This window comes from Gavialis gangeticus, unplaced genomic scaffold (assembly GCF_001723915.1).
Source record: "Gavialis gangeticus isolate Ggan-Ray unplaced genomic scaffold, GavGan_comp1, whole genome shotgun sequence".
NCBI classification, from domain to species: domain Eukaryota; kingdom Metazoa; phylum Chordata; order Crocodylia; family Gavialidae; genus Gavialis; species Gavialis gangeticus.
The window spans coordinates 48,079,671-48,094,269 of record NW_017729031.1 but is presented as its reverse complement, the minus strand read 5'-3'; positions in this window follow the sequence as shown (position 1 = coordinate 48,094,269).

Genomic DNA, 14,599 nt, shown 5'->3' with positions numbered 1-14,599 from the left:
TTTTCCCCCCCCCCCCCCCCCCAAGTTCATGTTGTAAGGAGAGAAATATTTAAACATTCCTTTTCATATTGATGTGATTGTTATAAACAGATTGGGTGCATGATGGGGGGGTTTCTTCCTTGGTTGGATTTTGCTTGTTTCACACATTCCCATGGTGGTACGTATTGTGAAATTTGACTTGGAAGTGTTTAGCGTGTTAAACTAGCCCTTTCAGGCAGTCTACTTTTAATTTGTATGTATGGGCTCTGATTTTAACTAGGTTACTCAAATGCCCCCATAAGTGATAGGAAAAGACTAGAAGGAAGTCTGGTTTAAAAACATGCATAAATACGTAAATCCAGATTTGTAACACTTTCATTGTGGCATTCATTTCGGACATCCCTAATTTTACTGGGTTTTTCATTTTTGAAGCTGTGTCAACGCATTGTGAAATTGAAACAAAACTTGCCCTTGCCTTCGAAATGAAGCAAGGGCACTCAAAATGTTTTGAGTTTCAAAGCCAAGCTTGGCTTCAGTGCTGGTCCCAGCCAACGGCAGCAGCTTCCTGTCATCTGGTGTGCAGATCTGGGGGTGGCTGCCAGGGAGGAGTCTGGCACAGCCCCCAGCCCTCCCAGGGGCTGCCAGCCCCCGGATCTGTGCGCCAGATGACAGCATGCTATTGCTGCCACCTGGGGCCAACGGCAGCACCAATCTTCCTGGTGCTAGGTGCAGGCTGTGCCCAGTGCTGACCCCAGATGACAGCAGCAGCCCTATTATCTGGCAGGCAGATGGGGGGGCCACACCCCTGGGAGAAGTCTGGCGTAGCCTTACTGTTCATAAATAATTCATTTTCAGTTACAGAATAAATAATAATTTTTGATTACTTGGATTTTATTTTAAGATTGGCACAAAGATCAATATAACACTTGTACTCATCTTTTTTTTTTGATAGGAACTTAATTTAGGACTAACATGATATGAAGAGTTAACATAACTTTTTTATGAAGTGGTTTAATTGTAGATTAAGACTTGAAACGGGATGTGCTAGCAGGTCTGTATGCATACATGTTTGTGAGGTTTAGTTTTTAGCATACAACAATTTTAGGTCTTTTTTTTTTTTTCTGTTACACCTCTCAAACAAAACAGTTCTGTGTTTAGAGCAGGGGTGCTCAAAGTTGAATGGTGTGGGGCTACTCTATAGGTTGGATCAGCCCCCATGTTGCCCCTGATTGGCTAAAATCCAGCTCCTGGGGCCCTATGCTGCCATGTGCACAGGGCCGTAGTCCACAGGGCTCCCCACAGATCCAGGGGGACCCCTATGAAACGCATGACACAGTGCTGGGGGTCAGGTCTGGCCTGTAGGCTGAGGTTTGTGCACCCTTGGCTTTATTTGCCATCTAAGCTTGTGTAGCTTCTATAACAAAATCTCTATATTAATTGCAGAATGTATTCTCTATACTACTACTACGGTAAAGAAGTGAGACTCTCTAGAATGCTTAATTAAAGAAAATCTTTATTTCTACTGGCTACAGTAGTCTTATTTCATGTCTTGTACATTTTAGTGTTTTGAAATCTTACCTTTTTATATCTCTTTGTTTCTGCTCAGTAACTTAATTTATATTCTTATTCTGCTCCCTGGAAATGCAGATACTCAAGAGTAGAGCTAGGATCCAGAATAGTCCAGAAAAATGATCTGCAATAAATCAGGTGAGATGCAACAAGGACAAGTTCAAAGTCCTGCACTTAGGATGGCATAATTGCAAATTGGGAATGAGTGACTAGGCTGCAAACCAGCAGGGAAGGACCTGGAGGTTACAGCAGACCACAAGCTGAGTATAAGCACGTTTTTGTAAAAAGAGAATTTTTTAAAAATTATTTTTATACAAAGAAAGTGTGCTCTTTTTACAAAAAAAGATGCCTGGGTTGTCATTTGCAAATCAAGGGAAGGCATTGTTTTATTCTATTCAGCATTGGTTAGAGGAGTACTGCGTCCAGTTTTGGGCCTTTCACTTTGAGAAGGATGTGGATAGTTTGGAAGGAGTCCAGTACAGAGCAACAGAAATTATTAGGGGCCTGGGAGGCAAGGTTTATGAGGAAAGGCTGAAAGAACTAAGTTTAGCTTGGAGAAGGGAAGACCTGAGGTGTGTATATGGGGCAGGGAGGGAGAAGAGTGGTATTTGATACCAGTCTTTAAATACCTGAAGGGCAATTGGAGAGGAATAGCTGTAGGGGGCAGGACTAGGAGCAATGGCCTCAAGCTGCGGCAGAGAAAATTTTAGATTGGAGATTAGGAGGAGTTTTTCAGACTATGGCAGTGGTCCAGCATTGAAACAGGCTACCTAGAAAAAATATGGAATCTCCGTCTTTGGAAGTTTTCAGGAGCAGGTTAAATGGACACTTGGCTGGGGTGATTTAGTCAGGGAAGGTTCTGCCTTGAGCAGGGCAGGGGACTAGACTTCTTGACCCTGAGATACCTTCATGTCCTACTTGCCTATGATCCTATGAACTCAAGCAATCTGTTAATTCTAGAATCTGAAAAGGAAGTAGATAACAGTGATGGGGTCTACATACTAGTAATATTTTCCTTTGCTTTGAGTAGGGATGTAACTGGCAACAATATTTTGGAAAAATCTAGAATTTATTTTAAAACTGCTCAGCATTTAAACACTTCAAGTTAACACATTCTTTTGCTTTTATTTATTCCCACACAAAGAATAAAAGGATTCTAAGAATAACATCAGCCAAAAGATAAATCTATAGTAAGAAGAAAAGTAGAGAGAGATTTGGAACACACAAAACTAGCCTATCCCTTGGCTGCTTCTACATAATACTTTCTGTTCGGAAGGTTTCATGACTGTGATCACAAAGCATGTCTCATGTCATAGGATTAGAAATAACACATTAAATGCAGGTGCATTTTGATGCAGATGCAGTCTCAGTGTCTGTATCCTTCAATTCTCATTCCAGGTGCGTGACAGAACAGAGTAAAGCTTTATCTAAAGGACAGTTAAATTCTGGGATGAGAAAACTGCGGAATGACAGAATTCCAGTAAAGTCCTTTTAGGAGTAAGATGACATTACCTTTTTTTTTTTCCTTAACACTTTCAATAATTAAGTGCACTTACTTCCTATATTAAAAGAGATAGTTGGGATTTTTTTTTCCCCAACTAAATAAACCTTTTTATGAAAATGTCCCCAGGTTTTTGGTAAAACTCTGTTTGGTTGCTTGTGTAAACATTATTTTTTCATTGAGAGAATAGTAAAGTGAGGATTTCTTCCCCACAAAAACTCTTGAATGTGTTTGTTTTAAAGACCTAAATGTTGTTAAATAACTATCTGAAAACAGGAAGGTGGGGGAGTGGGCTCTTATTTTGCCTGAAATGTGCTTTTCTTTTCTTTTATGAACACCTAGGAGGGGATTTTTTTTGTCTGTTACTGTCTGCACTTTTATTTTATTCCCTAAACTTCTCTTGTAATTCTTCAATAACATGGCAAGATGCATGCAAAATTACTGAATTAGAAATGAAAACTGGGTGGGGTGAAAAAATATACTTATTTCTTGGGGAAAAGTGTTTTTCCCCATTTTAAAAATTACAAAATATTTATGATTATGTGTTTGGAGATTTGACTGACTACTATGCTGTGCAGAAAATTAAAAACAAGAGTTAAGGGTGTTGTTCAGGATCAGTCACTGGGAATATATTTAATGGGTTTGGAGAGGAATTCTACTTGGGTTGATTTGGTTCATGCCAACTCAGTATTTCTATACTTCCGTTTCCACCCCAACCCCCTGTAGTATAAAGGTTTCCAGGCATTTGTTTTAAAACAATGATGCTGTTACTTTTTTCCTCTGAAGTTTTGTAAATACATAAATTCAAAGAAAAGCTGAAACTTAATTTTAACTCTTCAAATCCCAGATTGAGCCCTGGTATGTCTTTAAAATATTTATTATGTATCTAAACAGAAAAGCAAAAATACAATAAGGAAAAAAAGCTTGTTAAATTGGAGGATGTTGTATTCCTAATAATTAAAAGGAAGTGTAGCAATTTTTGATTAAAAGAAAGAGCAACTTGTGGAATACAAAAACAGGATGTTGAATATATTGCTGGAGGACTACAGTATAAAGCAAAGGATTTGCTGTTTATTTTCATATAAGGAAATGATCAAGGCTCCTTAGTCATGCAGTATATAGAATATTTAGTTGCTATTATTCTTATCAAGGACATACAGCTCCCTCCTTTTTCCAGTGTGACCTAGTTGCTTCACCTCAACTATATGATCAAAGAAAAGTGATCAAATATCTTAATCTGTTTATTTTTCAGAGCTGATAAACAACTCCTTTTCTTGTGTATGGTTGCTTAAGAACAGTTTAGAAAAATCTTTGCAGATAATGCTCATAAATTGATTGCCATTCCCTGGGGAATGTAAACTAAGGTGTTATGGTGTTCAGGGCTAGGCATCCTGATAAAAACAGCACCCCTCCCTCCTGCATTTAAACTGTGTGTTCTGGTGTTTAAACACCATGCTTATTTCTTTGAGGAATGTATATTGATAACACATGGATGTTGGGGTTATGTTCAAGGAGGGTGTCCTTGAGACTTCACACAGTGATCAGTTACTTGGGTTAATACAAAAGGACATGTTCACCTAGGGGAAAACAGGATAAGGAAATGATAATGAAACTGGAAATAGATAAATGAAAAGAAATAACTTTATCTGGATTTCTGCCAGCCTGCAAGGGAAAACCCTGCAGTTTTTTCCCACATTTTTCTCCTTTCCTCAGGTTTAGGCCCCAATAGCCTTCTTCCCGAGGGGAGGCAGGGCCCCTGGGTACCCATGTACTTGGTGCCTGTGCCACACAGTATAGTTTTAGGAAGCAGTTATGTAAAAAGATGTACATTGTATGTGAAACCCCAATTTCTGTAGACCTAGTTTTCAAATCTCTTTAGGCTTAAGGTGTGGTGTAGATGAGTCTTTTTTATTTTTGTCTATTCTGGTTCTTGGTAGATTCTTGTTACACCATCAGCATGCCATTTGTAACAGTTTTTAGCATGGTTGGGACTTGTATTCCAGAGTTGGCTACTTTTTGTTCTAGACAAGTGACGTGGGTTGGGGCCAAGTTGAATACTCCTGCTTTATTTCTTCTGAATACTTACAGACTTTTTGTTCTAAAAATTCACATTTTTACCCATTCTCAGTAGAGGCCTGCTTGATTAATAGCTCCTTCAAAGATTCAGTAGTGGTCAGGCTTCTTTGAACACTTGGTGTTCTTGCTGCAGATACTTAGACAGCAAGGCAGACAATGAAAAAGCAGCCTGGCAAGGATGCAGAGCTAGTCAGGGGGAGCAAAAGAAAACAGATTGGCAAGAATAAGAATGCAGAGGTGAAGAAGGAGGGAAGTATGAGAGGTAAAGGGAGTGCTGAGAAAATGGGGTTATGGTGTGTAGCAAAGGATCAAGTCCCAGAGGGGGCTGTAATGCCTTCTAGTGGCCTTCTGACTTCTACTCTGATCTAGCTTCCCTGGGTCCCCATTTTTCCTCTCTGACATGCCTTGGCATGTAATGAGTATTAGGGTGAAAAGGGAAGCTGTGCTCAGATTCCAGACTGAGCCCTGGTCTATCTTTGACCAGCAGGTTCCTCTCAGACCCTGCTGATCCCAATCCTGCTCCTTGAGTACTAAGGCTCTCTTGGCCTGTTCATGCCCCACAAGGGCACTAATCACTTTAAAGGCTAACTTTGTGGTCTTTGCCCTTCCCTTAGCCACACCCATGCCTCACAGGTATTGCCATTCAATCAATCTCCCTTGCTGGGGCTTCAATCTTCCATCACTTCCACCCCTCTGCTCTCACTGGCATGTCTAACATGGGCCCACTGTTGGACCTGGCTTCTGGGCTCCACCCCTTGTCTTGCCTATTCTGGCACTGGGCTCTCCGGCCCTGTCCCCACCCTGCTCTGGGCACTAGGTTCTCTGGCCCTTTCTCTGCCCTGCTCTGGGCACTGCTGAGACCTGCTCCACCCTTGATAGTTTCAACACAAAACACAAGCTAAAGCTCAGCTTATTTTCAGGCAATAAATATCACTTCTAAAATAGTTTCTAGGAATGAGTGAAATTACAAATATACTTTGATTTTTACGTCAAAAGTATATATACCCCAGATACGTATGTGCGCCCTCCCAATAATAATTGTTTTCATATGTAACTTTTGAGGCACACATTATCAATTTATGAGCAATCTTATAGAAATATTGCAAGTGTTTACACTGGCATGCATTTCCTCGTTGAAAAGATCTATAGAGGAGTTGGAGAGATTCCTATAATTGGTATAGTTTTCTAATGGTTCAGTAAGAGATGTCATTTCTATTACAATTCTAAACACCTGAAGAACTTTGAAACAACAGGGTTCTGCTAGAACGCTAGACCTTTCCCCTCTGCTTTTGGTGAACAAAGAAACAAACAATAAGTAAGACTCCAGTCCTGAAGAATGACCCAACAACATGAAGTTAATCAAGTATGTAACTGCACAGAATCAACTGCATTAATTTTTAAATACCTCAGAAGTGTCTTCTGTATCTAACAGACCTTACCCACAGTATTTGTAACTTGCTTAGTTTCTAGCATTCATAAGCACTATATCTATGTTTTTTTGCAATACAAATATGCTTTAATTTCCACAGCCTAACCCTTACCTGCCCCCACCCCCTCCTCCCTGCACCAAATGAAAGAAATGTTGGTTGCCTGGGTGACCTGTTCACAGATTCTTAAATAGAAAAAATGAGTTTTTGTTTTTTTTTTTGACAATTCAATACTTTTTAATAAAGAGAAGCCATTACTACCCTCAACCTCACTGGTTCTTCAAACTTCCCAACTTTTTAAAATCTTAAGTGAACAATGGTTTGGTGTAACAGCACAACTGGGTCTTTAGTTAAAGAATCTGTAACTTCAAATATGCCACTGTTTGAATGGTAAGACACTGAGGATCAGCATCAAGTGTTGTGAAAGACTGCAGGCTCTGTTGTACATGTATACTCTTAGGTAGGATATAAATTTAAGTTTGCCATTTTAGTTGATCCATTGTAGATGCAAGATTAAACAGATTAAGCATTTTCTTCCCTGTCACCAACCTGTTTGCCAGGGAGCCCCAGAACCCTGAGTTTCTTTCCACTGTGCTGCCACTTGCCCCAAGGAACAGATGGAGGTTTCCCTGGGATAACTCCTTACCTCCATAATTATCTTGAAAATAACTGTCATGTATGGTCAATTTAAAGCAGTTTTTCTCCCTCCTTCAGCCAATCAAGGTACTGGTTATATGCAGAGACTTTTTTTTTTTTCTTTTTAGAGAAGGAGTCAAAGTGCAGAAAGCATAACTGCTCCTAAATAGGAAGTCATCAGAGAGCCTATAAACCATTTAAACATGCAAATGCCTTCACATCAGTTATCTTTGACCCCATTAGTTGGATGTTGACTGGGGTGTGGAAGCATACTTGGGCTTATTCTCCATGTCCTATTGAGGGAACTTTCAACAAAATAAAACCTTTCTTTTCAGTCTCTTGAAAATGCTTTCCGTCTGTTTAATTTTGGCCCCCAACTACCCATCAGATGGATGGTCTTTGTGAGATATTATAACATTTAGTCAGTGGAGTTGGTCTAATAGTTTGTTAATAGCTTGATAGTTAATGTTTTTCTTCGGCTTTGTTTTTGGCACTCACATGGGCTGGAAATGTAATTTTTTAAAATGAGAACTGGGCTGCTGTACTGCAGGAGCTAATACTTAGTGTGTAAGATACTTAGCTTGATTTCAATAGCAGGGAAGATAGTAGAACAGATACTGAAGGAAAAGGATAAAGATATGGAAGGAAATGAAACGACTTTATCAGGGGACTATTATGCATTTCAGTGATAACGTAATGACCATTTTGGATAAGGGTAATAGTGTGGACTTAATTATCCAAGCCTAAATAAAGCTTTTAATTTTTGTCTCTTGGAAAAATTTTGGCCAGGCTGGAATGGATTAGTATCAATGCTACAACAGTGAGGTGGCTTTAGGACTTGGTTCAAAGGGAGATTCCTGTGGCTTATATTTTAAAGGACAGTTATCTGACTGGAGGTTGGTTGCCAGTGGTGGCCCTCAGGTCCTGCCACTGACCATATCTTGTTTACTTTTTTTGTAATGAGTGTCCTTGTAAGTGGAGTTATTCACTCCACCTTCCCATCCCACTTACTGTGGGACAGGAATAGATTTTTATACAGGAAGACAATCACTAGTACAAGCAGACAAGCACTAGTATAAGCTCTCAAAGTGACAACCACAGAATCAGCAGGTCAGGTAACACAGGAATTCACTCCTACCCCAGCCCAAGGATGGGACTCTTCTAAGAGGACAGGGAAGCCCAAGGCTTCCAATGGCAGGCTTAGCTGCTTGTACACAAATGCCAGGAGCATGGCAAACAAGTGGGAGGAACTAGCCCTTCTGCTAAGCAAAAATAAATATAATCTTGGGGATTGTACAGGAGGGATTGTGTTGCAAGGAAGGGCGGGGTGTAGCTGTCTACATGAAGGAGCAGGACACTTCCCTACCTGGCCAATGAAATGAGGGCTTAGGTATAAGTCTAGGGAAAGGGGTAGACTGAAGCGAGGCACCAGGTCAAAAAGAAGCTTCTTGGCCACAGTGAGAGCATCAGCTCGTCGGCAAGGGTATGCCTCAGGCCAGCCACGGAAAAGGCAGACAATGACCAGCACAGATTTCCAGGGTCCTGACCTGGGCAGTTCAATAAAGTCCACCTGGAGATGGGAGAAAGGATAATGCCCTAAAGGTCTGTGGAATGTGTGTGGCTGGTGGGGTGGTCAGCCAGGGTTGTGTCATTGACACTGCAGGCACTGGCAACAAAAATGGGCTGCTACAGCAAAAAAACCCGGGGCATACCAATGACTGTCTACTTTGGCCATCATCCCCCCTTTGGCCGAGTGGGCCACTGAGTGGGCCATTTGGGTTAAAAGGGACAACAGGGCCCAAGGGGCTACAAGGCAACCAGACGGGTGTCGCCACAAGGAATCAGGGTGGAGAGAGCAGCCTGTGGAAATCTAGGCATCTTTTTTTGGCATCCGGGGCAGCATCTTGGAGGGAGAGGAGGTCAGGGGAGACTGGGGGAGAGAGGTAGAGAACGGCCTGAAGGACTGGAGCTGAGAGTTCCAACAAGGCGGCGGTCTTGGCCGCGGCATCTGCCCTGTCATTTCCTAGAGACACAGGATCATCAGTAACAGTGCGCGCTTTGCACCAAAGGACAGCAAGGGCGGAGGGAAGAAGAATAGCATCCAGGAGAGGAGTAATAAGGCGATGATGAGAAATGGGAGTTCTAGCAGACGTAAGGAAACCTCGCTGCTTCCAGATTGGCCCAAAAGAGTGGCAGACACCAAAGGCATAGCGAGAGTCGGTATAGATATTAACAGATTGTTTAGCGGCAAGGTGGCAGGCACGAGTTGAAGCAATGAGTTCAGTGGTCTGAGCACTAGAAACAGAAAGAGGAGCAGATTCAATGACAGAGTGGTCAGAACAGACAGCATAACCAGCTCGGAGAACACTCTGACTATCTCGAAAACAGGAGCCATCAACATAAAGAATGAGGTTGGGGTTAGTCAGAGGGGTATCGGAAAGATCAGGACGGGGAAGAGAAACAAATTCACAAGCTGGGTACAGTCGTGGGGTTGACCATCGGAGGATGAAGGTAAAAGAGAGGCAGGATTGAGGGGGTCACAGCAGACAAAGGTCATGTAGTCCGCCGCCAGGAGGACCACCTCGTAGCGGGTTAAGCAGCCGGGGGACAGGTGCTGAGTCCTGCCGCATTGAAGAAGGGCGAGGACAGCGTGAGGGACAGCAACAGTAAGGGGGTGCCCAAGAACAAGGTTATCAGTTTTAGAAACCAGCAGGGCAGCAGCAGCAACAGCGTGGAGGCAAGGGGGAAACCCAGAAGCAACTGGGTCAAGGGAGGCAGTATAATAAGCAATGGGATGATGCGGGGAAGGCCCAGAAAGCTGGGTTAATACACCAGAAGCAGTGCCTTGGTGTTTATGACAGAAAAGAGTGAACGGCTTAGAATAGTCAGGCAAACTGAGAGTGGGAGAAGAGGAAAGGGCTTGCTTGAGCTGGCAGCAGGCAGTTTCATGGCTTTCATCTCAGGGTAGTGAATCAGGGGAAGAGTCAGGTGAGAAGGATAAGAGGTTTGGAAAGTCCAGAGTAATTGGGAATCCACTGTCGGCAGTAGTTTGCAGCACCTAGGAAAACACGGAGCTGGTGTTTTGTCTGTGGGTGAGGCAGAGAAAGGTGATCAGGAGACAGGTGATGGGTACCGTGAGAAATAGTAAAGCCTAGGTAGGTAACGGAAGCCCGACAGAATTGGAGCTTAGAGCGGGAAGCTTTGTCGCCCTGCACTGCAAGTTGTTCTGAAAGGGCAACAGAATCAGGTTGGCAATGAGGGAGGGTATCAGCAGAGAAGCAAATCATCTACATACTGAACTAGTACTTTTCCTCATCAATAAGGAGATGAAGTGGGGAACTACCACTGAGGAGGATTACATAGCACTGGCCCCCACCTGTAGGGAGTGGACTAGAAAAGCCAAGGCTGAAACCGAACTCAAGCTGGCTACGGGAATCGAGGACAATAAGAAGTCCTTCTTCAAATACGTGGGAAGTTGGAAAAAAGAACAAGGGCAACATTGGATCCTTGCTGAACCAAATGGGGCAGCTGACAACTGACACCTCAATGATTAATTTGCATCAGTTTTCCACCAGCCCAGGGGTATCACCCTGCCTGACAGGATGCAGGACTACCAGGGTAAGGGTGATCATACACCTATAATTGGTGAAGATCTTGTGAGAGAACAGCTTGAGAAGCTGGACATCCCAAGTCAGCTGTCCCAAATGGAACGCACCCAAGAGTGCTAAAAGAGTTGGCTGATATCCTGGCAGGACCAATGGTGAGGATATTTGAGAATCCTTGTGGTGCTCAGGAGAGGTTCCAGGTGATTGGAAGAGTGCCAGCGTGGTGCCTATCTTCAAGAAAGGAAGGAAGAAAGATCCAGGGAAATGTAGGTCAGTTGGTTTGACCTCAATCCCTGGAAAGATCTTGGAAGAAATCATCAAAGAATCCATCAACAACAGGCTAATGGAAGGCAGTGTTCTGAGACAGAGCCAACATGGCTTTATTGGGGGTAGGTCTTGCCTGACCAACCTCATTTCCTTCTATGACCAGGTGACCATGTCACCCGGACAAAAGAGAAGAGGTTGATGTCATATATTTAGATTTCAAAAAAGCCTTTGACTTGGTCTCCCATGATGTCCTCATGGTAAAATTGGGGAACTGTGGCCTCGACAACCTTATGGTTGGATGGCTGGTGAACCGGCTCTGTGGTCAGACTCGGAGAGCGATAGTTGATGGAACCGAGTGCATGTGTCCCATGGTGACCAGTGGAGAAAAAAGACCCGGGAAACTACAGGCTCAGTACTCAGACTAGTACTTTTTTTAATATATTCATAAATGATCTGGATTCAGGTGTCAGAAGTGGACTGGCTAAATTAGCAGATGACACCATATTATGGGGAAGTGCGGTCACTCTAGAGAATAGGCTGGCAATTCAGGCCTACCTGGACAGGCTTGCAAGGTGCTTGCATAAAAACCTGATGCCATTCACCACAGAGAAATGCAAGATGCTCCACCTTGGGGGAGAGAACCCACATCATAATATAGGCTTGATAGTGCTTCACTCTCTCCAGCACCACAACTGAAAGAGACTAGGGGGGTCATGATGGACCACAAGATGAACATGAGCCACCAATGCGATACTGCAGCTGGCAAAGCAAATGAAACTCTGACTTGCATCTACCAATGCATCTCGTGCAAGACCCAAGAAGTCATCCTCCCTCTTTACTCAGCTTTGGTGAGGCTGCAGCTGGAGTACTGCATCCAATTTTGGGCTCCACACTTTAGAAAGGATGTAGGTGGAGAAGCTTACAGTCCAGAAGAGAGCCATGCGCATGATTAGAAGTCAAGAGAACAGGCCTTAAAAGGAGAGGCTGGGAAACATGGGACTCTTCAGCCTGTAGAAATGAAGGCTCAGAGGTGACTTGGTGGCAGCCTATAAGTATATAAGGGCTGTGCATGAACTGGGAGGAACGTCTCTTCACTAGGGCACCCTAAGGGAAGACTAGGTCTAACAGTCACAAACTGCTGGAAGACAGTTTTAAGGCTGGACGTAAGGGAAAAACTTATTTACGGTCCAAGTCTCCAGAGTCTGGAATAGACTTCCCCACTTCCTGCCTCTTGGGCAGGGGGCTGGATCCAATGATCTCATGAGGTGTCCCTTTCAGCCCTAACGTCTATGAAATCTGTGAAGACCTCAATATTTGTATTGAACTGAACATAAGAAATGGAATTAAGTTTAATAGTTCAAAGTGCAAGGTCATGACATTGGTTGCCACATACAGGGACTTTAGGTCTTTACACTTCCCTCTTATATGGTGGAGAAATTTGAAGGGGAGAAGGATCTGACATTAGTATATCATAAGGTCACCAAGCCAGTGAAAAAGCCCTAATACTGTAAGATTGTAAGGCAGAGGTAAATAAAGTACAGACTAGGAGGTAATACAAAGCACTGGTGAGACCACATTTAGACTACCATTCTCATCACCCATGTTCAAGAAAGATATAAACTTACACTGGAATGAGGTCAAAGAATGTCTGCTAAAATGGTTAAGGGAATGTCAACATTATGAAAGCAGATGGAAAAAAGTTTCTATTGTTAAATAAAATAAACCTGATATTGAGGGGGGATGTGGTGAGTACATGGAAGTACATTTGGTTGAATATTAGGGAAGGAAAGAACTTTTTAGACTGAAAACAACACTAGCACAAGCTCAAATGTCTACCAACTGGATGTGGATAAACTTGCACTGGAAACTGGAAGATTTATCTTTATCACAAGAGCAAAGTTTTTGGAATGATCTTCCCAGCAAAGTGTTTCGGGTAAGGAATCTGAATCTCTTATGCTGAACCAGACAAGATTCTGGAATGGATGATATAGGATATGGGAGTTCTGGCACATGAATTTAGTGTGTGGTGTGAAATCATGTAACTACAGTCCCTAAGCTAGTGTATAAGGAAGCTCTTGCAATGTGGAGCCCATGCCTCATGGCTTTGTTGGTTGCCACTTTGGGCCCTGAATGCTACTGGCTTCTACGGGGAGGTAGAGGTTTTTACCTTTTTGAAGCATTGGAACACTGGCCATAACTGCAGCTGGGGCTGTTTGACTGAGATGCACTGATGCTTCTGTTGGTACTAAAAACCCAGAGATTCTCAGCTAGAGGATCTTGCCATCCTGCTCAGGGTTAAACTGACTGCCATATTTGAGGCTAGAAAGGATTTTTTTTCAGTGGGGGCTTGTTTTTTCCTTTGTAACATGGGTTTTTCTTCCGAAGGTTTCCTAAGCACATATTAACCAACTATTTCTGTATTGCTGAAGTGGTAGGGTGGTTGCAATGCCATTGTCTTTGTGACTGTCATCTGTGCCATGTTATAGGATACCGGTGTTTTGGATACTGTTACTTGTAATTGCAGGTGAGGATTTGAAATGGCAATTTTGGGGGTGCTGTTGGTTAACAATAATCAGTTGATGGGTCCTTTCCTGTCCTATGTAAATGTTGGAGAGTTCATGATAAAATCATAAGCTGCCAATGCTACTTCTTAAGGCGGCTGAAAGGTATAACAAAACAGATGGGAGAGAGACAATGTGTATACAGGCTTCCCTTGCCAACCATGGTTTTGAGAATCCACGCTTAATATTCTATATACTATTAGGGCTACCACAGTGTACAGTTTAGAGTAACCACGGCTTTCTGTGGCTGCGAATCAGCCCACCACCTGCCATTTTTCCCATAAGCCTTTTTGTCTTGACATCCACAGTTTTGCCAACCACGGGAACTTTCAGGAACCCCTAACCCCAGCAGCTGGTGAAGGAAACCTGTATATAATACATTATAACTTTTTAGACTGCAGAATACTTTTCATCAACTGTGGTGTTCTGTCAGACTGTATCTGGTGGCCTTAGCTTTTCTGAGAAATTAATGGAAGCTTTCTAAGTAGTTTAGTGGTAGGGAAATACATGTTTAGATGGATGGCCTGGATGGTCACTATTCTTGTATATTGATTCAGAATTCACATGTTTTATACACAAGTCTTTATATATGAATCTAGATGTGTGGAAAGTCTCATTACAGTTAGTCTACTACAGAGGTGATGAGCAATTATGATCAGATCACCAGATCATTAGATGCAGGGGTAGCAGTGGACATAGTCTTCCTGGACTTCCGGAAGGCTTTTGACACTCTCTCACCCCGTTCTCATTAAGAAACTGGGGGGTTGTGACGTAGACACCCACACAGTCAAATGGGTCGCCAGCTGGCTGGAGGGCCGCACCCAGAGGGTGGTAGTGGATGGGTCCTTCTCAACCCGGAAGGATGTGGGCAGTGGGGTTCCACAGGGCTTGGTCCTCGGGCCTGCACTGTTCAACATCTTCATCAGTGATTTGGACGAGGGGGTAAAAAGCACCCTGTTCAAATTTGCTGATGACACC